The following is a 14,882-nucleotide window of genomic DNA, read 5'->3' as shown; positions in this document are numbered from 1 at the left end:
TGTTAATTACTTACAAAGCTCTGAATGGCATAGCACCTTCATATATCTCTGAGCTTTTAATATCTTATCAACCACAAAGGAAATTTAGATCATCCAATTCTAATCTTTTAATCGTACCCAAAGTGCTCCACAAACAAAGTGGAGAAGCTGCTTTTATCCATTTTGCCCCCAAACTATGGAACACCCTGCCTCTGTACATCAAGCAGGCGAGTTCAGTAAATATTTTTAAAAAAGATCTGAAAACATACCTGTACCTGAAAGCTTTTAGTTAACTCATCTTATCCTGTAGACTACTTTTTCAGATTATTATGACCGCCGCGCAGCAAAGCGGCGGTCATATAGGTTTAGTCAGATTTTTTTTTTTTTTTTTTTTTCTTTTTCGCATGCCCAAATTTCCGTCAATGAGTCCCGGAACAGACACTGAAAGACCGGGGTACACGAAACTTGGTGGGCATGTAACCCCACATGGATAGCATGGAACCATTGTTTTTCGTTTTGATCTGTAGCCCCCCCGCTGGACTGGACCCCCCGAAAGAGGGTAGGGCAGACACAGTTTTCTGTGAATATCTCGAAAACCGTAGGGTTTAGGAGGACCATTTTTTTTTGTATGTTGATCTCAAGGGGCCATGTCAACCCATTCCATAACCACTCATTTCATGTATAGCGCCACCTAGTTAAACACAAAAAAGTAAAAATGAGGTGTTGTAATTGAAGGTATCTGTGACCTAACATAGTCAAAACTGCACGAAATTGGAAGTGTAGGATCATTATGACACCCTCTGTATGCACGCCAAATTTTGTGGAATTCTGTTCATGGGGGGCCACACAATAAATTAATTTATGTTACTATACACCAACTGGCCTGTAGGTGGCCGGAGACAGTTTTCTGTGAATATCTCGAGAACCGTAGGGCCTAGGAGGTCCACCTTTTTTATGTATGTTGGTCTTAAGGGGGCATGTCAACCCATCCCATTACCACTTATTTCATGTATAGTGCCACCTAGTTAAAAATTAAAAAGCAAAAAATTAGGTGTTTTCATCACAATATCTCTGGCTGACAAGGTCAAAACTGCACGAAATTAAAAGTGTAGGATCATTATGACACCCTCCGAATGCATGCCAAGTTTTGTGTACTTTCGTTCATGGGGGGCCTTACAATAAAATAATTTATGTGTACATTTAGTGACGTACACCAACAAGGATTCCCGGGACACTGAAAGAGCGGGGTACACAAAACTTGGTGGTCATGTACCCCCACATGGATAGCATGGAACCGTTGTTTTTCGTTTTGATCTGTAGCCCCCCCCCCCGCTGGACTGGACCCCCCGAAAGGAGGGTAGGGCAGACACAGTTCTCTGTGAATATCTTGAGAACTGTAGGGCCTAGGATGACCATTTTTTTCCGTATGTTTGCCTCCAGGGGTCATGTTAACCCATTTCATGTGCACACATGTGCACAAACAGATACACACGCACACACATACATTCACAGTAATCATACCTATGACACATACTCACACAGTAGACATATACGCTTGCATGCACAGGCACATACACAGGCACACACACAAGCACGCACACACACACACACACTCTCACACACACACACACCCACACACATAACATAAACATAACACAAACAATCAAGAATTTCTCATAATTATGAATAGGCAAGATGGAGGTGGGGTTGTATAAAATTAATTTTACATGTGAAATCTATGAACTAATCATGTTTTGGTACTTGTTGTCTAGCAGATACCAGTGAGAATTGAGTGTGGATAATGCAATTTAGTGAGACAGTTAGAATCATATAGGCCTTTCAGCGTGATTTATTTTTGTGGAAAAAATGTGCTGGACTGGGCGGCGGTCATATTTTGTACCGCTCTGCGGTACATCTAGTTCTACATCTGTTGCTATTGGAGGGCGCAGCCAGCCAGAAGCAGATGGGCTCCCCCTATTAAGTCAGGTTCTGCTCAAGGTTTCTTCCTGGAATATGGGAGTTTTTCCTTGCCACAGTTGCCATATGGCATGCTTGTGGGGGGTAAGAGGGTTAAGGCTGCCAGTGTTATGACATGTCATTTTCTATATTTTTGATATGTTGCTGAGTGGATCATAAACAGCCCAGCAATGAAGAAATGTGATTGATAATGACTGACTGACTATTATTTTGTTACATGCTTCAAATGTAAAGCACTTTGAGCTGCACTCTGTGTATGAAAGGTGCTATACAAATAAAGCTTATTATTATTATTATTATTATTAAAATGTCCAGATCTTGCATTTTCATGAGTTTTTCGATCGTCATATATTTAATTTCCATTCATCACAGAGTTCCCAAAATCACATATAAGATTTGTTAGAGTGCCTAGTTTCGTAATTAAAAAAAAAAGCTAAAAACGTAATATTACGTTTTTGGCACTCAACGCATGGGAAGGAAAATGTAATATTACATTTTTGGCACTCAATGAGTTAATAACACATGTGTACCGTGTTCGACCGTTCACTGGGATTTATTTTCATGCTAGTCGAATGTGACCAGTTTTATTGCAAACCGCTAATTAGCGTTTAACGCTAGCCTTCGGGGCACACGTAGCCTATAGTAAAAATAAATCGCTATTTCTATACCACTAACAAGGCTCAAAATAGCACCACACTTACACAGTAGCATAATGAGGGTCTCGACATGTAAACCAAAGCATTGAGAACTAAGTGTACAGGCAGTTTATTAAAAAGAAACACATTACCGTTCATGGCTTCCAGTAAGTCACAGAATTGACTTTAAAGCACTATTGCTTGTTTATAAATTAGTAAATGGAGCAGGACCTAAATACTTGTCAGACATGCTTCAGCAGTACACACCTTCTGTGTATGAAATGCGGTATATAAATAAACTTGACTTGACATGTCTGGTTCATACAGGCAGGCGATGTGAACTAAAATCAAGCGTAATTTGCTCAATATAGGCCTGGGTTAGGCGAAGCGCTCTGCCATCTTTTTTTGAAAGTGAATCCATGTTCATACAGGTCATTTAAAAATATATATATATATATTTTCCCAGTCCATTCAGCCCAGTTCAATGCCCAGCCAGCTGCATTCAAACTTCATGTATACAGTTGTATAGATTATAACATTAAGAAACACACATTCATTCAGATACTATACACTTCCACGCAACACTACTATTCAAGTTAAGTTACTCATCATTGCCCGGCAAGAAGTCCACAATCAATTCAATTGTCTGGCCACGATCTGTGGAGCTTACAGACAACGTTAAATTACAATAGGTTCTGTATGCCATTTAAAGCCGACTAAACAATGAGTCTCTTCATGACGGTGTGTTGCAATGCATTCTGGGTGCTGTGCTGTGATTCGACGGCTCGTCACCTGACCCACCTAAACAACATGCTTGAACTGAACGTCGCACACGTAGAGTAAAAATAAATCGCTACCAAGGCTCCAAATAGCAACACACTTACATGGTAGCATAATGAGGGTATCTACATGTAAACCGAAGCATTGAGAACTGTGTAAGTCTACAGGCAGTTTATTAAAAAGAAAAACAGTACCGTTCACATCTCATTCACATATACAGACAGGCGCCGTCTTGGGAAAACAACTCTCTGGGATGTGGCGTGAATCTCGCATGAAAGGTTGTTGCCGGAAGAAAGCACTGAGTGCCACCGATGGACGTCCTTATCAGTCTATTGTCTAATGGTGTATTCAAGGCACTTCGGAATGACAAGGACCGCCACGTGGCTACTTTGTTTTTCCGACAGCAAGTGTTTATGTGCTTTACCGTCGGAATGTGTGACAAACACGGATGCCACAACAAAGGTTAAAACATACACGCACTAATCCTAAATAAACAACTGTATTTGCTTAAACTAGATGTACCGCAGAGCGGTACAAAATATGACCGCCGCCCAGTCCAGCACATTTTTTCCACAAAAATAAATCACGCTGAAAGGCCTATATGATTCTAACTGTCTCACTAAATTGCATTAGCCTCTCACTGGTATCTGCTAGACAACAAGTACCAAAACATGATTAGTTCATAGATTTCACATGTAAAATTCATTTTATACAACCCCACCCCCATCTTGCCTGTTCATAATTCTGAGAAATTCTTGAATTGTGTGCATGTGTGCGTGTACACATTTATGTTTATGTGTGTGGGTGTGTGTGTGTGTGTGCGTGCGTGCTTGTTTGTTTGCCTGGGTATGTGTGTTTGTGCATGTGCATGAATGCGTACATATGTCTACTGTGTGAGTATGTGTCATACGTATGATTACTGTGAATGTATGTGTGTGCGTTTGTATCTGTTTATGCACATGTGTGCACATGAAATGGGTTAACATGACCCCTGGAGGCAAACATACGGAAAAAATTGGTCATCCTAGGCCCTACGGTTCTCAAGATATTCACAGAAAACTGTGTCTGCCCTACCCTCCTTTCGGGGGGTCCAGTACAGCGGGGGGGCTCCAGATCAAAACGAAAAACGACGGTTCCATGCTATCCATGTGGGGTTACATGCCCAGCAAGTTTCGTGTACCCCGGTCTTTCAGTGTCCCAGGAATCTTGTTGGTGTACGGTCACTAAATGTACACATACATTATTTTATTGTAAGGCCCCCCATGAACGAAAGTTCACAAAACATGCATTCGGAGGATGTCATAATGATCCTACACTTTCAATTTCGTGCAGTTTTGACCATGTCAGCCAGAGATATTGTGATGAAAACACCTAATTTTTTGCTTTTTAAGTGGTAATGGGATGGGTTGACATGCCCCCTTAAGACCAATATACAAAAAAAAGGTGGACCTCCTAGGCCCTACGGTTCTCGAGATATTCACAGAAAACTGTCTCCGGCCACCTACAGGCCAGTTGGTGTATAGTAACATAAATTAATTTATTGTGTGGCCCCCCATGAACGGAATTCCACGAAACTTGGCGTGCATTCAGAGGGTGTCATAATGATCCTACACTTCCAATTTCGTGCAGTTTTGACTATGTTAGGTCACAGATACCTGCGATTACAACACCTCATTTTTACTTTTTTGTGTTTAACTAGGTGGCGCTATACATGAAATGAGTGGTTATGGAATGGGTTGACATGGCCCCTTGAGATCAACATACGAAAAAAAAATGGTCCTCCTAAACCTTACGGTTCTCGAGATATTCACAGAAAACTGTGTCTGCCCTACCCTCCTTTCGGGGGGTCCAGTCCAGCGGGGGGGCTACAGATCAAAACGAAAAACGATGGTTCCATGCTATCCATACGGGGTTACATGCCCACCAAGTTTCTTCTACCCCGGTCTTTCAGTGTCCCGGGAATCATTGACGGAAATTTGGACATGCGAAAACGAAAAAAAAAAAAGAAAAAAAACAAATCTGACTAAACCTATATGACCGCCGCTTCGCTGCGTGGCGGTCATAAATATAGTGTAAGACGCTTGTGAAAGAAAGATATGCAGCCTTCACGTGAAAAACAGGCAAATTCCCAAGTTCACATTAAAGCTGTTGGACATGAAAGGCCACATGGACTACAAACAAACTACAACGTGACGACAATAGTGATGACGAGCCCCTAACTGGGCAACTCTGTTAGCAAAATCTAGCCCCAGTTTCTGACCTCTGACTCACACATTACATGACGTGAATGACGCGGAATGATGATGTTTTCACTGGGGAAAAGGTTTTTCCGAAGCCCATGAATGCTAGGTAACTTATGAACGTGTCGCCAGTAGGGGTTAAGTCATTGAGAGACCTCAGACCCATTAGACCAGCCTCAGACGAGTCCAGGAAGTGATATCAATTCTGGAAATAAGTATTCTTTATGGAGAATACAGCGGCAAAAAACGTGTTTTCTTTTACAGTTCATGGAAAAAATAGTCACATTAGGTAGAAGCTTTTTATTATTATTCATAATTCACATTTATTTATTAAATAATCGATCGCGACTGACTGTCCACGTGATCTGCCAGAGTCAGCTGGGAGGAGCTCGTGACTCACGCATAGGGACTCACAGCAGATATTGTGCGAAACTTTGGTTTATGGCTATCGTTTAAATGTCCTTCCTATTCATTAACATGGACATGATTACTGACTAAATAAATTACTATGATGTTTAATAAACCATTGTAGGCATACATTTAACGAGTTATCATTATATCGCATCAATTAAGTGTTTTCTGTAGGCTAGGCTACTGTGTGACATGCTTTACACTACAGCATAAAAATCAACAATAGGCTATCAACACGTTTGCAGTATCACTGTTGCAGAAATCACATACAAGAAGGCATCCTCTTGATTGTTTGTACATTTTTGCACATTCCAACATAAGGAAGCAGCATGAGGAAACGTATCGTTTTTACTACTTTTACGAGTCTGCAGTATCACTTAGTACAGCTGTTATAAGAGGGTCTGGCATCCCTTTGTTATGATGCACTTCCTGCGACATGGTCATTCGTCTCTAAATGACTTAACTCCCTCTCCGTGACGGGTCAACGTCAACGATAAGTAGGCCTAAGTTAGGCTAACGTAAACGTTAGCTCTCAGTAAGTTACAGTAACGTGTCAACAAGTTAGATTAAACGTGTCAACAAGTTAGATTCTACCCCACAAGCCACAATAGGGAAGTTTCAAGTAAGCGTTAGCACATACAAACCTATTAATGTTAGCTAAGCATTAAAAATGAATGTGTTAGCAATAGCCACTGCTTTTTTTGAGCTGACAAACCCTGAAAATGCTTTAAAAATGTAATCAGCCAAATTGACTCACTTCTTAAGACCCTTAAGACCGCGATTTTGCAAGCCAATAATAATGAAGTGAATGGAGTCATTAGTTACTACTTTTACGAGGGCTGGCGTTCTGTCAAAATGTATGTTATCTTTGAACAGACTACCTGGTTATCTTCCTTAGACTTTGTAGATGTAGTTACTACAATTTGGAGGCGAAATTCGAAGTGCAAATATGGTTAATATCTGTAAACAGGACGCCTGATGTTTAATGTATGTTAATGAATGGGCACAGTATTATTGTGTACAGTAATGGGCTATCAGTAGTATGTAATAAAGGTGTTTGAGTCGTGACTCACTCGGATCTTTCACCCGTGTCTTTAAATTAACCCATGAGTCGCGAGTCTCTAGTATCATTAACCCGGATCAGTTGAGTCCTACTACAATTCAATCTAAAACGATAAACAGCGCCACACACAAACCTCTTGCAACATTAGCTAGCCTCCTAGCCCTAGCCATTGTAGCTGCCAAAAATGTAACAATTTCGTAGGCAACCACAACTCCACAAATCAACTCAAGCGACTGAGCAGGCAGTCCGAGATAACTGGTTAACTTCCCGCAGAGCCGGAAACATTGCAGACTCACAGACCATGGGACTCAGATTGGTGGCTGAGTAGCAATCCGGGTTAGTCGGATCAGCCGGCCGGTTAGGCTACGTTGAGTACGAGTCAGTCGAGGTGAAAAGCAATTCCACAACAAAAGCCATTTCTTTCACTTCTGAAATAACATTCAATGTTCTGCATAGCCTAGACATAATTCGATTTGGTGTATAGATGTAGCATATTAAAATGCAATTAGGTCGTGGAGACAGTCCGAACTGCACGCTCATGGAGCTGCTTGAGTAGCCTATCTACCCGGGTCAGTCGAATCAGCCGGGCAGGCCGGTTAGGTTGTTATGAGTGCGAGTCAGCCGAATCAGCCGGCTACGTTGTCATGAGTGGATCTCTAGAGTAGCTCCTCGTCGGTGAAAAACAAATCCACAACAAAAGCCATGCTTTCACTTCTGAAATAACATATGTTCTGCACGCATAGCCTACTTTAAAATGCAATTAGGTTGCGAAGACAGTCCGAAACATTGCAAGCTCTGTATGGAGAGTAGGCTAGTCGGATCAGCCAAGCGGGCCGGTTACGTTGTTGTTATGAGTGCGAGTCAGCCGAATCAGCCGGCTACGTTGTCATGAGTGGATCTTTAGAGGAGCGAGTAACTCCTTGTCAAGGTTAAAAGAAAATCCACAACAAAAGCCATGCTTTCACTTCTGAAATAACATATATTCTGCACGCATAGCCTACTTTAAAATGCAATTAGGTCGCGAAGACAGTCCAAAACATTGCAAGCTCTGTATGGAGTTGCTTGAGTAGGCTAGCCTACCTGGGTCATTTGGATCAGCCAGGCGGACCGGTTACATTATGTTGTTATGAGTGCTAGTCAGTCGAATCAGCCGGCTACATTGTCATGAGTGGATCTGTAGACGAGCAAGTAGCCTAGTTTCTACTCGTGTCAAGGTGATAATAATAATAGGCCTAATGAGAATAGTAGTAGTAATAATAATAATAATAACAATAATAATAATTTATTCACTGCAGGGCATTTCTACGTTCCTGTGTCTATGTCTACATTGAAAGTCAATTGCTTAGGCTAGGTTAAGACAATAAATAAACAGTCTGGCTCAAACTGCTTTCTTTCCCGTGAGTGGGTGGAGGTTTTGATGCTATTATATTAGGCTATTTTATATTATATTATATTATATTATGATATTATATTAGGCTACCTAACATGATATATATATATATATATATATATATATATATAGCTATGATTAATAGGCTAATAATATTAGTTGCCTAGTATTAGCTGCCTATAATACCTATTAGAATAGATTCCTAGTAGCCTACTATTAGTATATAGTAGTGGTAATAAACATTGTAGCAGAGTAGCATTAGACCTAGGCAAATTTTCTATTGTTAACAAAAAAACAACAAATAATTAATTATTATAATATAGGCTACCCTCTCTCTGTCAATAAGATCAAAGTTTCTGAACATGAGCACCAAAAAGATGAACAATGTGTGGATGCACTTTGACCAGGAGAGCAAAACTCTTAGGCTAAATGCAAGTACTGCAAAAACCTGGTTTCAAATCATGGAGGATCCACATCCAACATGAGAAGGCACTTAACGAAATGAAGCACCCCACTGCACTGCTTGAACGTAGGACTGAATTTCTTTGCGATTTAGCAATGCTGACTCAAGTGACTCAAGTGACTCGTTCAACCCAGATCAGTTTAGTGAGTGACTCAGAATAACCCGGATCCTTAAAAGGAATCGAGTTTGACAGGCCTAGTATGTAAACAGTTAATGTGTATTAGCAGATCAGTGATTTAGATATTATTCCTTGTCTTTTTAGAAAATGCAGTCGATTTTTCGGATTCCAGCAGCCGTCAACCTCAGAACTTACCCTTCAGGCCTCTCAGGAGGCGCTGGCCTTTACCCGCAGCCAGAAGAGAGTCTGCAGAAATGTGATTGCCTTTAACAAATCTGACTTCTTAAAAAAATCTTAAACTGGCTGCATTACGTGATTATTTCTGAGATTCTGATATGTTTTTAACCATGATCTATGCACAGTTCTGGTTTGAAAATGTATCTCTTAAAATAATCACTTTATGCAGTCAGCTTAAGATGACTGCAGGTGGCTACATGAAGTTGAATCACCCTATTTATTGGCTTTAACCCTAACAACCACCATAGCAACTGTGTTATTTAGCATAGCAACCACCAGTACCCTAGCCTAGCAACCATTTTAATTACCCTAGCAACAACCTAGAAACCACCCCTGTAATGTCAACCTAGCGACCACCATAGCAACCAGCATGATTGCCCTAGCAACCAGCATAACAACCACGTTATGTATGCGTTTTGGCTTATTAGATGTTGCGTTAATGCAGATAACTTTTGATCCGTGTGCCCGATTTTCATAAATGAGGTACCGTTGGAATCCTTGGATGAAGCCAAGTTCCATGCCCCTGATCAAACCCATTCTTGCAGTTCCTCGGAACCGCAATTCTAGTTTAATTTGATTCTTGGAATAGGAATAGATTAACCTTGGAGCACAGTCTTTCATAAGTGCCTGAGAGCAATTTGACCTTCAATAAATAATGTGTTGGACTATCAGCACCCATCAAATTCAGTGGTATTGCGGTACATAACAAAAGACCCACTATGTCCACAATCTTGATTACACCCCAACACACTCTTTTCAAATCAAAATAAATCTCTGTCCCTAAAACGTACATACCAAAATTACATATCATACTCCTTCATGGCCTGAAAGTGGCTTGGCTGTAACTCTACACCTATGCCTCATTTAGTACTGACTGAGCTTATTAGCCCCAACAACAATCCCAAATAGTCATATATGAATGCTTTGGGGGTGTAGAGCCCCATCTCACAAGTTGACAGGAGTGGTTTCTTAAACCAACTGAATTATTTAATTATTTAATCGTTGCTGAAGTTTGTAAAATAGTAAATCCAGGATGTCTGATTCAGTCTTTTTATTGGAATAGTGGAGATCCAAGGTGGATATACTTGCATACTGGCCAAGGACTGCGTATTTTGCTCATGATATGATGTCCATCAATATGAACATGTTAACCAGTATAGCTTGATTTTGACCAAAGGTGGACATCAATATGATGTTGTTTTGTCATGATATTTTTGTAAAGTTCAAACAAGTAGGATAGTTTGCCATGTACCAATATGAATCCACCAGTCCTACATTTGTCTAGCCTGAATTTGCTAGAATTGCATCAGTGATCCATCATGGAGATTCCAACAGCGTTCTGTATAAAAACACAGTGTTGCGGTCATGCTTCAAAATCCCATTGTATGATTCTCACATGGCAAATAAAAGCTTAAAGTTCAAATCAAGATTTACTTGTGTATAGCTGTCACAATCATTATCTCATTAAATGCTTGCTATGTCAATGTAACACCAAAGTCAGAACTATTAAAGGTCTCAAATCTCATCGTTTTTTCATTAATTTTGCAGTGGTCTGTAGTATTGATGAATGTCCTGTGAGCCGGTTTTGGTGAAAAAAATGCTGTCCTGCGTCTGTTTCATGCTGTTCTAGTTTGGTGGGGAAGGTGGGCGGGGAGGAACGACTGGATTTCGCCTCTAGTCATGAATATTAATGATATGCTAATGAATTCACCTCTGATTGGCTAACAGTACTGTGACGCTTCCTCCAGTGCGTCCTCATCCGATTCTGCCTGTGCTATGCTCCATATTCAACTTTACAGTGCTAAAACCTGGCTAAAACTCGAGTCAAAACTGTTGCACAAAATGTCTTCGGAGATACAACTTCATGTGTTTGATCCTAGTATTCAAGTAGGAAGAAGAACCGCTTCCTGATCGTTTGTCGGTGAACGTTGGTTTAATAGAATGGTAACAATTGCCTGTCAGCTTAAAATTTCTCCTAAAAGAGGTAACGTTAGCAGCTAAACGTTTTTGACAATCGTCATCTTGCTTTCCATTAATAAACAGTTGGAAACGTTTTAAAATAAAGACCTATTTCTTTACACAGTCAAAAGTCTTTGCAATCTTCCTAGTAGATATTTTACTTCACAACACAGGTAAGCACCCTAAATGCAGTTCAGCCACTGACCTAGCCTGCTAATGCTATCGGAATAGATAGTTATGGTTTGAATTCCATGATACTATCATTGAAAGACCACTTGGTCATAGCCCAATATATATATAGATCTAAATGCAAACACACCTACCTAGCTATATTTTGCTGGAATTGTACCAGAATGCCTACAGAAGCAGAGAATGTGTGCTGCATGACTTCTCCGGTAATGAGAACTATGGCTTTGATAGCCTGACATTGGCAGAGGTTAGCCTACTCAAGTTGTTTTCTGTCACGTATGACAGAAAAGTAGCCTACTATAGGAATCTTATAGTATTTTGGGACTAAATATTACAGTAATCTTATAGGAATACTATAATATTTGGACATACTATAGGTACTATAAGACTACTATAGAAAAACTATAGCGGTTACAGGATAGTATAGAGTTATTAGTAGTACTTCTACAGTATGTCCCAATTATTCCTATAAGATTACTTTACTATTTTGTCCCAAATACTACTAAGATTCCTATACTACTTTTTTGTAAGGGGATTGCTCATGTGGTTAGAAAAATGGGCAACACCAGTACCCCTGTTGTCTGTATGACCCTGTACCTAGGATTAGAACCAGTCTGCCTTAATGAAAGCATAATGTACTCCCTTCAAAATGCACTAAACATTCAACTATGACGACTATGGCCCTCTGTGAGACAGAAGATATGAAAGGTAAGATAAACCTTTAGCTTAAAAGGGACAAAAACTGATGAAACTCCTAAAACAAATATACAAAACAGGTCAATTTTCAATAAATAACTTTATTATATTTACATACAGCAGTGGTACTCAAAAGTGTGGTCCGCAAGCTCTCAAGTGTTCCACAAGTAGATGTGGTAAAATATAATAGATGAGTTGTTTGCAATATTGAACCAACTTGTATGTAAATCCAAACAGTTCTGCAACACTGATGTAACCTATGCCAGTTTAAATCATATGAATCCTCTGACACCATAAGCAAGGTGCAAAGACAATAAGCAAGGTGGTTCAGTGAGAAGGCCTATTGTGTAATATACTGTTGAAGTAGGTCTACTGTTTTTTTTTTTTTGCTAGGTGGTCCGTGAAACACTGACAAATAGTAATATTGCAGTCTATTAAAATAATGCAAACTCAAAACAAGAACATCCAAACTATGCACAGAATTAACAATGTCCTCTTTTTGCCAGACGATGCAGACATCTGGCCTACAGATCCTTTGTAAGATGGTGCTGGGATTATTTAGGCAGAAAGGTCTGAGTTGTTGTTTCGGCTTGTATTGTCCTGGGGATCCGAAGGGACAACACACAAAACACATTCGTTGGCTGTGATGATTCTATTACATTGCTCTTTGATTGCGCTGGGCCATAGGTGTTATTGTGGAGATGTCGCTTTCATCCTCCTCCTCCTCTTGATCAACCCGAGGTCTTTTAGCTGGCCTTGGATGAACAGGCTTGATGGCAGTAGAGGTAGCAGGCCCCCATGCCCATGGTGTATCCGAAGTGCTTGTATCAATACTCATACTTTTCATGAAGTATTCTGTTTGGGTACCTAAAGTAAATAAATGTGTATTACTATCAAGTTACAAGATACTAATAGTACACAGGACATTCACTATCTCACACAAAACTGTACTGGCACAATGGAAACAAAAATATTTTAGTGACTGTGGTAAGGTGTATGATGTACTAAGTAGCACACCCACAAGTAGACATTCGGTAATATCAATTCTATCGGTTATGCAATTCATGGGTTTCATCAGGTCCATTTACACAGGTGTATTAATCAAGCACCATGCAGTCTGCATTCATAATCGAGGTGCTTGATTTTATACACCTGTGGAAAGTGACCTGAAGAAACCCATGAATTGACTTTCCCAAACATTGACGAGCACATAAGAACCTGTATTAGCCTACTAGAAAAAGACTTCTAGAAACTAACTAGCACAACAATAAAAGTTAGATCACAAACCTTTGCTTAACGTGATGACCTAATGTAGGCTAGAAAGCTGTGTAGCCTGACATGAGGATGTGCTCTGGAAGACATACAAAACACTAAGTAAACAGCAAGTAATCAAACAAAACATCATTGTAGGCCTACAAAGGTCAATGTAATAATGGCAAGAAGACATAAATTAGACTGAAGTGTAAATACCCGAGCTCTATAGTGATAGCAACTTAGCCTAATAGTGCACAGGTATTGTGTTTTTGCCTGTTTAGACTAGAACAATACCCGTACTTAGTTGAGCATAATATATTGTTGCTAATATTATTATTTGTGGTTTAACGCTTAGGTTAGAAGATTATAGGTTCAACAAGCTAAATCTCAGGGTAGTGTGGTCAGTTTCTTATGAGTGTAGCTACACCAGGCACGTAACTGAAGCATTCCGTTCGCGTTACTGCAACAATTAGCTTCCAATAGGCCTAATCAATGAAAGTAGCTACACCTGGCGTGTTAGTGTCCTGTAGGCTATGTTCGGGAAAATAGACCATTCCTCTTGGATTTTACCAGAGCCCTTCCTATTAGACATTCTCTGATTTTACACGTCGCGAACAGAACACTTCAGTTACGTGCCTGGTGTAGCTTCCTGTAATATAGGCTAGCCTAAGCCTAGCTTGTAGCCTACCCTTTTCATGCATGCTAACGTGAAGAATATGAACATGCTATTTTGTAACAGACGTTAGGTGGAAAAGTTTGTTTGTACTTACAGCCTGTGAGCCTGGTGGTCGATCGTCATGACGGTACAGAACCAGGTTTTCAGAACATCGATGCAAAACCACTTTCTAACTGTAGGCAGTGAGTGTGGTCGAAATGATTGGAACACAGAACTAATGTTGCACTACTTCGGTGGTGGTGTTCCAACGATAAATCCGAACCATTTCTTCCTCAACTCTTGTTTCTAAGGCAAGACATGCAACATTGATGTGTTATTGCCACAAATAACACAGGCACGATTTTTTTCCGCCATGTTAGCAACTTGCTGTTAGCTCCTACTAGCTGCAGAGAGACAATCCCCTAGCCGCAAAATCTTCCAGTCTTCCTGTAGGCGGTCACAAGCCAAGGTGGGCGAGGCCATGAATAATCAGTTTCCCTTCGGCGTCATTGGGAAGGGCTCTTTCTGATTCGCTTGTTTTTCCGTGTATTTTCTTTCATTGGTTAATGCGGGCAATGGGGGTAGAAGATCATTTTCACGTGCAGCATGCATATGCAACTTGGAGTGAGCTATAGTATTTCGAAAGTAACAAGTATTAAACGGTTTCTCAGTGAATGAGACCTTTAAATGTTTCAAAAAATATAATAGTTAGTGTGATTCCAACCAATACACTTTTTTGCTTGGCCTTTGTCAGGGAGATAAATCCACCTTCCTCCATATTTTACAAATATCTATCATCACTATTAGCACTAGACATGGTCTCAGCTATTCTCATT

General features: G+C 40.2%; 1 long non-coding RNA gene across 1 annotated transcript; it reads right to left on the bottom strand.

The window, feature by feature from the left end:
• Positions 1–12,892: 12,892 nt before the first annotated feature.
• LOC143126117 (uncharacterized) lies at positions 12,893–14,454 on the bottom strand. Its single transcript, XR_012987378.1, has 3 exons — positions 14,162–14,454; positions 13,425–13,488; positions 12,893–13,004 (listed from the first exon to the last, which is right to left on the bottom strand). It is a non-coding gene; the product is annotated as an uncharacterized LOC143126117 (long non-coding RNA).
• Positions 14,455–14,882: the final 428 nt, after the last annotated feature.

Source organism: Alosa pseudoharengus, unplaced genomic scaffold (assembly GCF_046254945.1).
Source record: "Alosa pseudoharengus isolate Yale_2024_CS ecotype anadromous, Long Island Sound unplaced genomic scaffold, YU_APseudo_1.1 YU_APseudo_1.1_scf_16, whole genome shotgun sequence".
Lineage (NCBI taxonomy): Eukaryota > Metazoa > Chordata > Actinopteri > Clupeiformes > Clupeidae > Alosa > Alosa pseudoharengus.
This window is presented reverse-complemented; position numbering and strand designations above follow the sequence as displayed.